This window comes from Cyanistes caeruleus, chromosome 8 (genome assembly GCF_971803275.1).
Source record: "Cyanistes caeruleus chromosome 8, bCyaCae1.hap1.1, whole genome shotgun sequence".
NCBI classification, from domain to species: Eukaryota; Metazoa; Chordata; class Aves; order Passeriformes; family Paridae; genus Cyanistes; species Cyanistes caeruleus.
Genome location: NC_141708.1, coordinates 23,404,602 through 23,415,255, shown reverse-complemented (window position 1 = coordinate 23,415,255; position 10,654 = coordinate 23,404,602).

Below are 10,654 nucleotides of genomic sequence, written 5' to 3'. Positions count from 1 at the left end.
TGATATTTTTAAACTCAAATGCCCATAATTAATGTTATTTCAATCAGGCAGGAGATGCCATTAAAGCTGGCATCACAAAAGGTATCAGAAGATGGTTTGATACATTATTTTCTTTTTAAGTAACAGCTTTTTCATTTCCAATGAAGAATTGCACTGTTGATCTTCAAAACAGGGACTGTTCCTGAAGCAGGAACAGAAAAGCTCCTGAAAGCAGCGATAGCAAGGAAGGAATCACATGTAAGCAGAAGCAGTTTGCTCATTGTGTGCTTCAATAAAGACAGAGTCAATGAAAACCTCTAAGGCCAGCAAGATGAAACACATTACAAAAAATCCCCTCTGCACAAAGCTGAGAACTTCAGGAAGAACTCTAGCAATAAGCAGATGTTATCTAGGAGTTGCTTGGGAAAGCATTGTAAGAGGCTCCCAGCATTCCAGCAAGACAGCACAGTTTCCCAGCATGAGAAGATTTTTTCCAGGCCAATTTTCTTCCTAAAGGAATACTTGGGCTGCCAGGTTCCCAGCTGTCTGCATTGCTGTGGATTTCAGATTTTTTTTTTTATGTTACAAGAGGGATAGAAAAACACAGAGGAAATTTAACTTATTCACCAGAACACAGAGAAAAGGCTGAGTGGCTGACAGGCTCCTGGCTTATTTTGTAAACATCCCTTGAGAATATTCTGCTCACAGATGTGTTTCAAAAGAACAGCAGTGGGTGGTAAACAAACACCATACACCTTTCACCAAGTAGCTTCAGTCATCTCTTCCTGATCTTAAGCTATCAGATATGCAACAATCCACTGTTACAACATTGTTTTTGAAATGCATTTTCAAAATACAGAGTATGCACACACACACACAAGATACATTAGCTTTTGATGAAATAGGATTGTCTCTGCAGAAATACAGAAATTCTGTTTTTCTTCAGCAAAAAAATGCTACATGAAAAGCTACAAAAATTATTTTATTCTCTAGATCAAATTCTAATGAATTTTAATTTTTCTGTGACAGAGAAAAATGTTCTGCTCTTTTTTCCACCAGCTGATCAGACATATTAAAACCAAAGAATGCCATTACAGAGTAATATAATTTCCTGCTTGAGATAGCACTTAAAACGTTAACCAATTGCCTGTGTGTTTAAGCCAGAAACTTGTTTGATCAAATTATACTTTCTAGTCCCTACCTGAGGGAATTAAGGCAAACAGACTCTACAGTTCCCTTGACACTTTGATTCAACAGTTAATCAACTTCACCCAGCAAAAATTCCCCATTTAATTTGAATTTTTCTGGGTTCAGCTTTCAGATATCTGTGCTTATTTAGATGAAATGGGAATTTTCTAGAAAAATTTCCTTTAAGTGAAGGTACCACACACAGCCACCAAGGTACTGTTTAATCCTTCTGACCACCCAAACAAATCCTTAAGTCAATCACTGAAGAATAGATTTCAAATAAATCGTGGGGTTTTTTTTCTCCTTCCTCCCCTCGGTATATTGCAAATTTGGATTGAGTGCAAAACATTCCAGTACTGGCAAACTGCATCAAAGGCACAGAGTCATCCCTAATTGATTTTCTCCCCTATTCAAGGTTCAGATTGGACATCTTTCACTGCAGTGCACTTGGAGCTCATACCAAGTCACTAATCCATTACCAAGACCACAGAATCACTGCTGTCCAGGATACAGCTCCCAATTCACTAACCATGGGTTAGCTAACCTCAATATCTGACTTTGCTAGCAGCATTAACAAAACAGTTATTTGAACAGGCATGGGTCACCACATGATGTCAAATAGTCGAGAATGCTTTCCTTTCTTCTTGACTGTTCATTATGCTGATTGTCCCTTATGCAGATAGATAATTAAGCATGTGCTTGAGTATTAGTCTAAACTACAAAATGTCCTTGAGTGGGGAAACACATGAACTTGCATTTAAGAAGCTGTATTTCATTTTAGTACCAGAAACAAGGTTATTCTCCGCAGGTCTGAGGCTCTGTGCTTCTGTGCCTCAATTGCTTCCTATACCTGAGCTCACTCACTCAAAACTAGCAGGTTACCTCTGCTCTCCCCAGAAACCAGCAGCAAGTGAACACAGCAAGATTTAAAGTTCTTTCCCACATAAGACGCACTACTCTGATCCTAGCTGTAGGGAGTCCAGCTGAGGATTATAGCTGAGTAATATAACCCTTCTCTTCAGTCCTCAGCCACTTTCCATCAGCCTCTGAAGAAATCCTGTTCCCTTTTCCTCCTGCTTCTGCATCTTATAAGTTCTTACAGCCATTTCGTGTGCTGCCTTGACTCCCTTATACATATTGCCATACCCTTCCCTCCAAGCTCTGTAATATTAGGAAAAACATGAGACTGCCTACTAAATGCTCCATATTATCAAAAAAATTCATCTGAAAAACAAACCACCCATATAATCGAAGAGCAACTCTGCAAGCCAGGGATTCTGTTGAACAGATGGCTGAATGCCACCCTGGATAACTCAAATTAATCTCCTCGCTTGTTTACTAAACAGAGATACAACCTCAAAGTTGGATATATGGAGCCAATTGAAAAGGCAGGAATAGAAAAAAAAAATTGAGGGAAATTTGAGCACTTATGGTGTCAATCCATCAAATTAATTGTAGAGACCTATATACTTACAGATAAAGCACTGCCATCAGCAGTGCAAAAGGCATGTAACAGCCTATCACTATTTACAAAGAAAACAAAAAGAAATAACACTGCTTCCCTACTTGCAAGTGCTCAAGTATCAAAATATTACCATAACTTGATTAACTTTTGGTAAAGCCTAAGGATTACTGCAAGACAATATTATCTCAGTACTATGGTCACAAGCACCTTGAACTGCTCCCCTAGACCTCCTTCCACCAATTTTAACTATAATTTGAGCTTACTGTGCAAAACAGCAATGCACCAACACCATCTAAAGCAACAGCCTGTACTTTCATAATACAGTTAAATGAACATGTTCCTTGCAAAAGCCCTCTGTGAAGTGCAATAGAGTACAAAAAAGATCCCATTATCTGCTGCGTTTAAGTCCATGGCCAATGCAGGATAAGAATTAAAGCCATGACCTTCAGCACAAACACTGCTTTCCTCCCTGATACCAAAGGATGTCAGTAAGTTATGTTGAAGAGAAAAACAATATTTCCAATAGGTGTTCAGGACTTGGAAGAAGCACCTGATAGGTCTTAAAACTTCCTGCATGACATTTTCAACTATGGGATCTACTATGCTTTTTCCCAAGTTGGAACCCAGTAAGTTTAAACTGTCAACTGTGCTTCAAAAGAACTGTTAGATTATTTTGCATTCAGACACCTGGTTCTCATACTAATTAGCCCAAATTTAGTGCAGAAGCTGAAGATCACAGAAAGAGTTGGGTAGGTGGAAATTTGAGCTCATATTCAATACCAAGAAAAACTCCTGGGGAAATAATTTTTCACACTCAAAAGAACTTCTCCTTACAAAAATTCACAATCTGAATAACATGCATTAAGAAGAACTGCTGTGTGAGGTGTTGATTTGAACAGGCATTCTCACTTCTTCCCTTCTCATCTATAAACTAGACTAGCTCCAAGGATCTATAAAGTCTACAATAGTTGAGAACAGTGTAGCTTTAATCTCCTATAAATCTCTTTCCTGCTTCCATGCACACCTTATTGCATTCCTATGGCCAAACTGTGACAAGGACAGCAGTAGGATTATTGTGCCAAATAATAAATCTCTTTATAAGGGAAATAAAGTGAAATGTACAGTACAAGGGACTGAATTATTCAGTAATGCACTTGGCACTAGAGATGTGGAACTGCCACTTTTCATTAACATCATCAACCTTATACATCTACACAGTTTCTATATTCAGGCCATGCAGCACAGAGGTACCAGTCACTTGAACCAGATGGGTCACATACGTCATCTTTATTTCCTCCACATTGCTAACTCCCATCCTTTTGGCTCATCTCAGTAATCTGAACCACCCAGCAAACTCTGGCCCAGAAGCAGATAGCTGCATTAAATCCTAGCCTAGATAACTGCCCATTCTAGAACATCTTAAAAATCCAACAAGACTTCAGACTAACCCAAGGACCTTATGTATCTCAACAGTAATCACAAAGCTCTATAAGACTTCACATCTCTAGACCTGGGTCTGAGGAACCATAGCCCAATTTGAACAATATTTTTTTTCCTGGAAGACATCTTTGCTAGTTTCAGCTGGCATACAGTTAATTTTCTTCAGTGTCTGGTGTGTTTTGTTCAGTGTCTGTTCTGTGTTTTGGCTTTATGCAGAGCAGAGGGTTAATAATATGAGATGTTTTTGTTGTTGCTGAGCAGGGCTTGCACAGAGCCAAGGCCTTTCTGCTTTTCACATTGACACACTGGTGAGGAAGATGAGGGTGCACGGGAAGTTGGGAGGAGACACAGCTGGGACAGGTGATCCAAAATGACCAAAGGGATATTCCAGACCATGGGACATCATGCTCTGTATATAAAGGAAATGGAAGTATGAAGGGGGAATGTAGAATGATGGTGTTTGTCTTCACAACTTTAGTGGGATGGGGCTCTGCTCCCCTGGAGGTGGCTGAGCACCTGTTGGCCCATAGGAAGTGGAGAATTGATTATTCTGTTTGTGGTTTTGCTTTCCCTGTCAAACTGTCTTTATATCAGCCCATGAGTTCTCTGGATTTCATCTTCCAGTTCTCTCCCCTGTCCCACTGGTGGGAGAGTGACAGGTTTCTCTGCAGTCAGAGGGGATATATGCTCACACACAGTAGATAATTACACCACAAGTGTTTTGCACACAAAGGTGTTTCAAGTCCTATTCTTGGGTTTACCTACTGCTGTTTTTCTTCATCTTTTAGCAATTTATTCTTTTCTATTTTCTTAACTCCCAAAATTTAATAACAGCCCATTAGTTTGTAAACAAACAGGACCACTTTCATATAGGCAGTTTAACATAATTGGTTAAAAGAGGAGGAAAGCTAAGTCCAGTAATTGACTTTGTCCCAGTACAGCAGATTGAGGCTAAGAATAATATTTATGGCTGAATTCGAAGAGAAACTGTCGTTCTTTATTACCATTGTTTATTTCAAAACATACTCTTTTACATATTAGATGATTCAGAGAACTTTTAAGACAATATGCCTGGTAATCTGAACAAATGCAAATACAGCAGACGGTACAGTTTTATCCATATCAGATATTTGTTTGTACGTCAGCTCGATAGACCAGCACATCTTATGACTCTCTTATGACTTAAATTTTCATTCTGTCTCCAAGTAAAAGCTGCTACATCTACAAAATTCTTTTCAATATTGCTGTCCTCCCTGTTCTGCTCTCCCCAATTGCCAAAGAACCTTTTCAGCTTTCCTGCATGAACTACCTGCTAATCTACCCATCCTTATTAGCGAATTGGAAATCATCTGGTGGTTTAGTGAGGAACCTAATAGCCTTTAACTATTTCTGCCAAACCCTTTCACCACCATGCATTCAGGTCATAAACACAATAAACTGAACTTCTCAAAATACACTGTGTCAAATACCATCTCCAAATAACAGATCAATGAATACTGCTCACTGGTGCTGGGACCCAGAGCAGTCTGTCACCAATACACAAACACCACCTACAGGGTTCTCAAAAGACAGAAATTATAGAGCTGGCAGATGAAAGTAGATGAACAATAAAGCGTTTTCCTATCCCCAAATACTTTTTTCTGGTTTGAATTCTGTGAACAGATCAACTTGTTGGGTTGGGATTTTGTTATGTTTGGGGTTGTTTGTTTTCTATGTAGGATAAGAAAAAAATTAAATAGTAAACCAGTGATAGCTGTAAACTCCTGGAGGATTGCTCTCCAACCACAGCGTAAGTGGCCAAGTTACTCCAAACTACTCTTACAGTCCTCTCATCTCAGGGTCACAAGATATTCTACAAGCATTTAAATACTAAGACAGTCAACACTACTTTGATAAGGACAATGAAATGCCTGAAGAATTATCATCTGTGTGCAGATGGTTTTAGTATATCTTCCAATTGGAGAGGATTTTTTTTTTTTAAAAATCAATAACTAAAACCCATATATTTCCTTCGAAACATTTACACACACACACAAAAAAAAGGAAATTTGCATTATTTGAACGGAGGCATGAATTCAGGTGTCTGAATTCTAAATTGTATCCATGTTCTTGTCTGCTGTGGAGTGTTTTGTCATCATATTTGGATTAAATAAGTACTGACACTCAAGGTTACTTGAACTTATTTGGGTTGTTAGTAATTTTTTTTTTCATCTGCATAAGAGTTAGGAAAGTTTCTTAGTAGTCATCTGAAAATCAAAGCTAGTATTTTGCCAGAAAATACTTGTTGAAATATTAAACTTTACAACTGGTACAAAGCATCAGTCTAATTGTTAATCAGATTTTTCCATTTGACCATCACTGTGTGTGAGCCAGAAGCAGGATTTAGAGCAGGATTACTGAGAAAACTCTGCATATCAGCATTGTTATAAAGAGTATGTAATTTCATCACTGAGCAAACAAGCCTTCAACTTTGCTATTTTGTGTTGTCTTCTAATTTGTCTGTTCACAGATTTTAAAAAGCTTGACTAACAAAACAAACATTTCACCAATTGGCTATGCTTCTGCAAATCTAAAATTAAAACCCCAAGATCTTTGTTGACAGGTTTTCTTGGCCATCATCACAACAACCAAAGCAAAACCAGCTTCTTTCTCCTTCTGACATTAAAAGGTCTACATAGTTCAAAATTACAGTAATAACTTTCATTTACCAAACACCTATACACAGAGTACACATCTCATAGTAGAGTACAACTTGATTACACAGTTCATCTAGCAAAATTAACTTTAGAATCAGCCAACCATGTTAAAGAATCTAAGCCAAATTACATGCATTTTTAAGTCATGCTTGAATAGCCACTATATTAGCATAAAAATCACTCCTAAAATCAAGCAAGCCAACCACCACCTAGTTATCTATACATCTATCTCCTCTTCTGCCATGAAGAAAGCAAGTGGAGTGCCCAGTTGAGGCCACACCAGCCATTTGAGAGAAGAAAACATCTCAAAATCCTGCAGTGGGTTATATATTGGACTTGCTCACACAACTCTGTATGATTGCAGACCAGGTGACTGCAAAAGCAGACAAATGGAGTCAGGACCCACAGAATCCAAACAGACTACCAAGCCTTATTGCTGTTGTTTGGAAACAACAAATTGAATTTTTTAGTAGAGGGTTTTAACCAAGCCTGACAGAGCTCAAGGAGTGTCTGGACAACACGCCCAGGCCCATGATGTGACTCTTGAGCACGGTTCTGTGCAGGGCCATGAGTTGAACTCACTCCTTCAAACTCGGCGTATCCTGGGATTACCAGCCATTGCTCAGTGTTCTTTAAGTATGAAGTTAAGCAAGAAGAGCTGCTGCCATGGCACACAGCTCCTCAGTATAAGGTGTGTCCACACGTGACCACCACACCCACCTGTGTGGGTATACCAAACACGAACTGCCAGCCCACAAGCTGACCCAATACACATAGCCAGTACTTGAGTCTCAGACAGAATCCTTCTGGAAACAAGCAATAGGCTGGGTCTAGATCTGGGGTTGACTTCCCATCAGTGCTCCTGTAATTCATAAACTTGATCAACATAACAATGACTGCACGCTCACATATACACTCTAACAATGATAGGTTTAAAATCCTAAGTCTGAATACCAAATAAGTCACTTAATTGGAAGCAATAATGCTTAAAAAACTTAAAGACAAAAAGGTGAAAGGTCACATTCTTTGGTCATACACAGTATTTGAAGTACCTTTTTGAGGAGTTTAATGTTAAATTTTACATAACAGAACTTCTCTGTAAAGATAAAGCCAGCTAGTTTTAAGAAAAAAAATTATCCAAATTTAAAGAGATAAAAGTAAGATATTTCAAAACTTAATTATCCTATTCTGTTCTACTTACCTTATGCTGAAACTGACATTTATTTTGCCTATACAGTATTTAGTTTTCTGAAGACAAAAATGTGATCAGTAGTTTTCCAAAATGAACCATGTTTATTTGGGTTGGCAGCAGGGAGAGGTTTTTTTCTGAGTCACATCCATGCCCTGCCACCTGTGGAAAGAAGCTTGTTTTGCAACAGAACAGTGCTAAATTGTGGATGAGTGCTGGAAAATTTAATTAAAACTCACTTCAAAACCAACACATCGTGTAAGCATCTCAGGAAATCTATAGGTCCATCATTAAATTCATTAGCAAGTTTATAAAATCCAAAAACAAAAAATCTGTTCAAATATGCATGAACACACACAGAGAAAGCAGCCACCCCCAGTAATTCAAATTCTCTTGGACCTCGTGTATTGTGGCGAGGCCCCCGGAGTAAGGCAAACACGAACGACCATCTGTTATTTTTGTCTGCAAAGCAGAGACTTCCCCCCTGATGAATCTTTGATAGCAGCCAAGCAATGGCAGCGACTGCTGTGGCAGGAACTGACAGCCAGCAGCCCCAGCCTCCATTTCTATTTTCACTCAACCTGCATGTTAAATGGCTGCTTCAAACTCAGGAGTAGCTCTTTACATATTAAAACCAAATATGCCTTTTCTGTGCTTTCATTTAAATTACAGCAAATGAAGGGAAGTGTCAGGGAGCAAGCGAAGGGAAAAAAGAAAGGGGAAAGAACTGGAGAATGAAGAACCCCTCAGGGAGCATTCATGGTGCCAAAGAGATACTCATTTTCAAGCACCATCTGTCAAGAGCTACTTGGAAGCTTTTTCTCTCTTTATCTTAATACCCTCCCCCAGGTTTTACCATCTCACTTGCTATATACCAAGTGGCAAAAACCTCTACATCTCACAGAAAAAAAGACTGGCCTTCCACTATGTGAGGCACAGAAATTCTTCTCCAGGACATGAACTATGGTGAAACTCAAGATTAAGCTCCACTTTGGTGCATCTTGGATGCAGGACACAGTCCACAACTGACTTGTAGGGTTTTAGCAATTTAAAGCATCGGCTTCAAGACAGCAAACAAGTCTGAGGTTTGCCCCGAGAGGATGAATAGACTAGTCTGGCAGCTCAGCTGCAGCCCCCATCCCACACAGCTTCTGGGCAGCAGCACTGAACCAACCTCTGTGGGCATTTGCAAAACAGATAAAATCAACTTGTGCCCCATTGTAACATATTGTCACTTTTCCCCCTTTTATTTAAATCCATACATCATCTGAGTTATCACTCGCAGCAATTTAGCAGCAGAGACAAGAGAATGAGTCTTAACTCATAGGTAAACAAATACTTTCACAGCTACACAATAAACATTCATGTAGAAAATTTACGGAGGAATGCAAGTACATAGATTAATGACTTATTAGAATTGGTATGCATATCTAAATAATCTTGAAAAACTCAATGGAGAATAAAATAATCATGAGAGATAGCAAGCTGGTGGCCCTCAGGAACAACGCATTTATCAGCAGTGATGGGAACAGCAAGTCCAGTATGGTTTAAACCAGGAAATCCAGCATTGCCAGAAGGGCTAACTGTGATAACAGTGCATTTTGACAAAAATTCTGGGCCCCTTTCACTTGATTTCTTCAGTCTTTGATCAGCTCCAGGACCTTTTGAAGTATTTTTACAGACAGTAACAGGGACAGACAGAATCATCTGTGGATAACAAGCAGATCAGCAGCTAGTTTTCTGTGGATGTAGTATATATACCAGTTCTGGAGCTGAATTCATGTTCTCCCTATATCAGGCAAGGTCTTAACCACTGGAATAGTGTCTTTCAGCTTTTCTTTGATTAACATTATAGAATCATTTAATACAATTGGGGTTGACAAAAATGTACCTTTCTCAGCCTTCCAATAATTTGACTCAAACACAGAGCAGAGCTTGAACACGCAGCCCAGACCAGTGGGCTAAACAGATATGGATATGGAGAGGGAGACAAGAGGGCCATTCTCAGTTACATTCTCATTCCATTTCTATTCAGAATATGCATCAGAAATAGCATATTTCACTGAAAAGGTTCTTATTTGTTAAGTGAGCCACAGGTGCATAAAAAGGTTTCCCTGTCGGGTTTGATTGGAAGATCCCACATTTCAAAACCTTCAATCCAGATCAAGATCAAAGATTCCCAAGACTGATTTTGACAACATTGTGGTTCAATTTGTCAGCTTACATTTCCTCTTTTAAGATGCACAATTTTTTTCACTTTTATTACAAAATTTTAGAAACAAAAAGCTTATGTTTATATAAAAAGTTCAGGCTCGCAGCTTTTTTAATTACAAAATAAAGCCAGAACTGTTAGTAGCAGTAAGCATCAAACCTGAGATTTCAGAGGCAAGAGTGGACTTCAACTACCAACTATTTTTTCATTTCCTATTTAACCAACTCATTTTCCCAGGCATTACAGACTTCTGGACCTTAGAATTACTAATATCTTTTCCATAAAGGATTTATTTCTCCTGCAGCTTTGTTGTATACATTGACAACACCAAGATGTGAGAACTATTTACTTTGCTCTGCTATTCACCTTCCAATTTTCTTTGCTTAGTGAATCAGAACAACCTGTAGGAATGAACCAGAATGCTGGGTCAGCAAGATGCTGAAATACACAGAGTTTTAAGTATCAGAATTCTCTTGTTTTGCAGA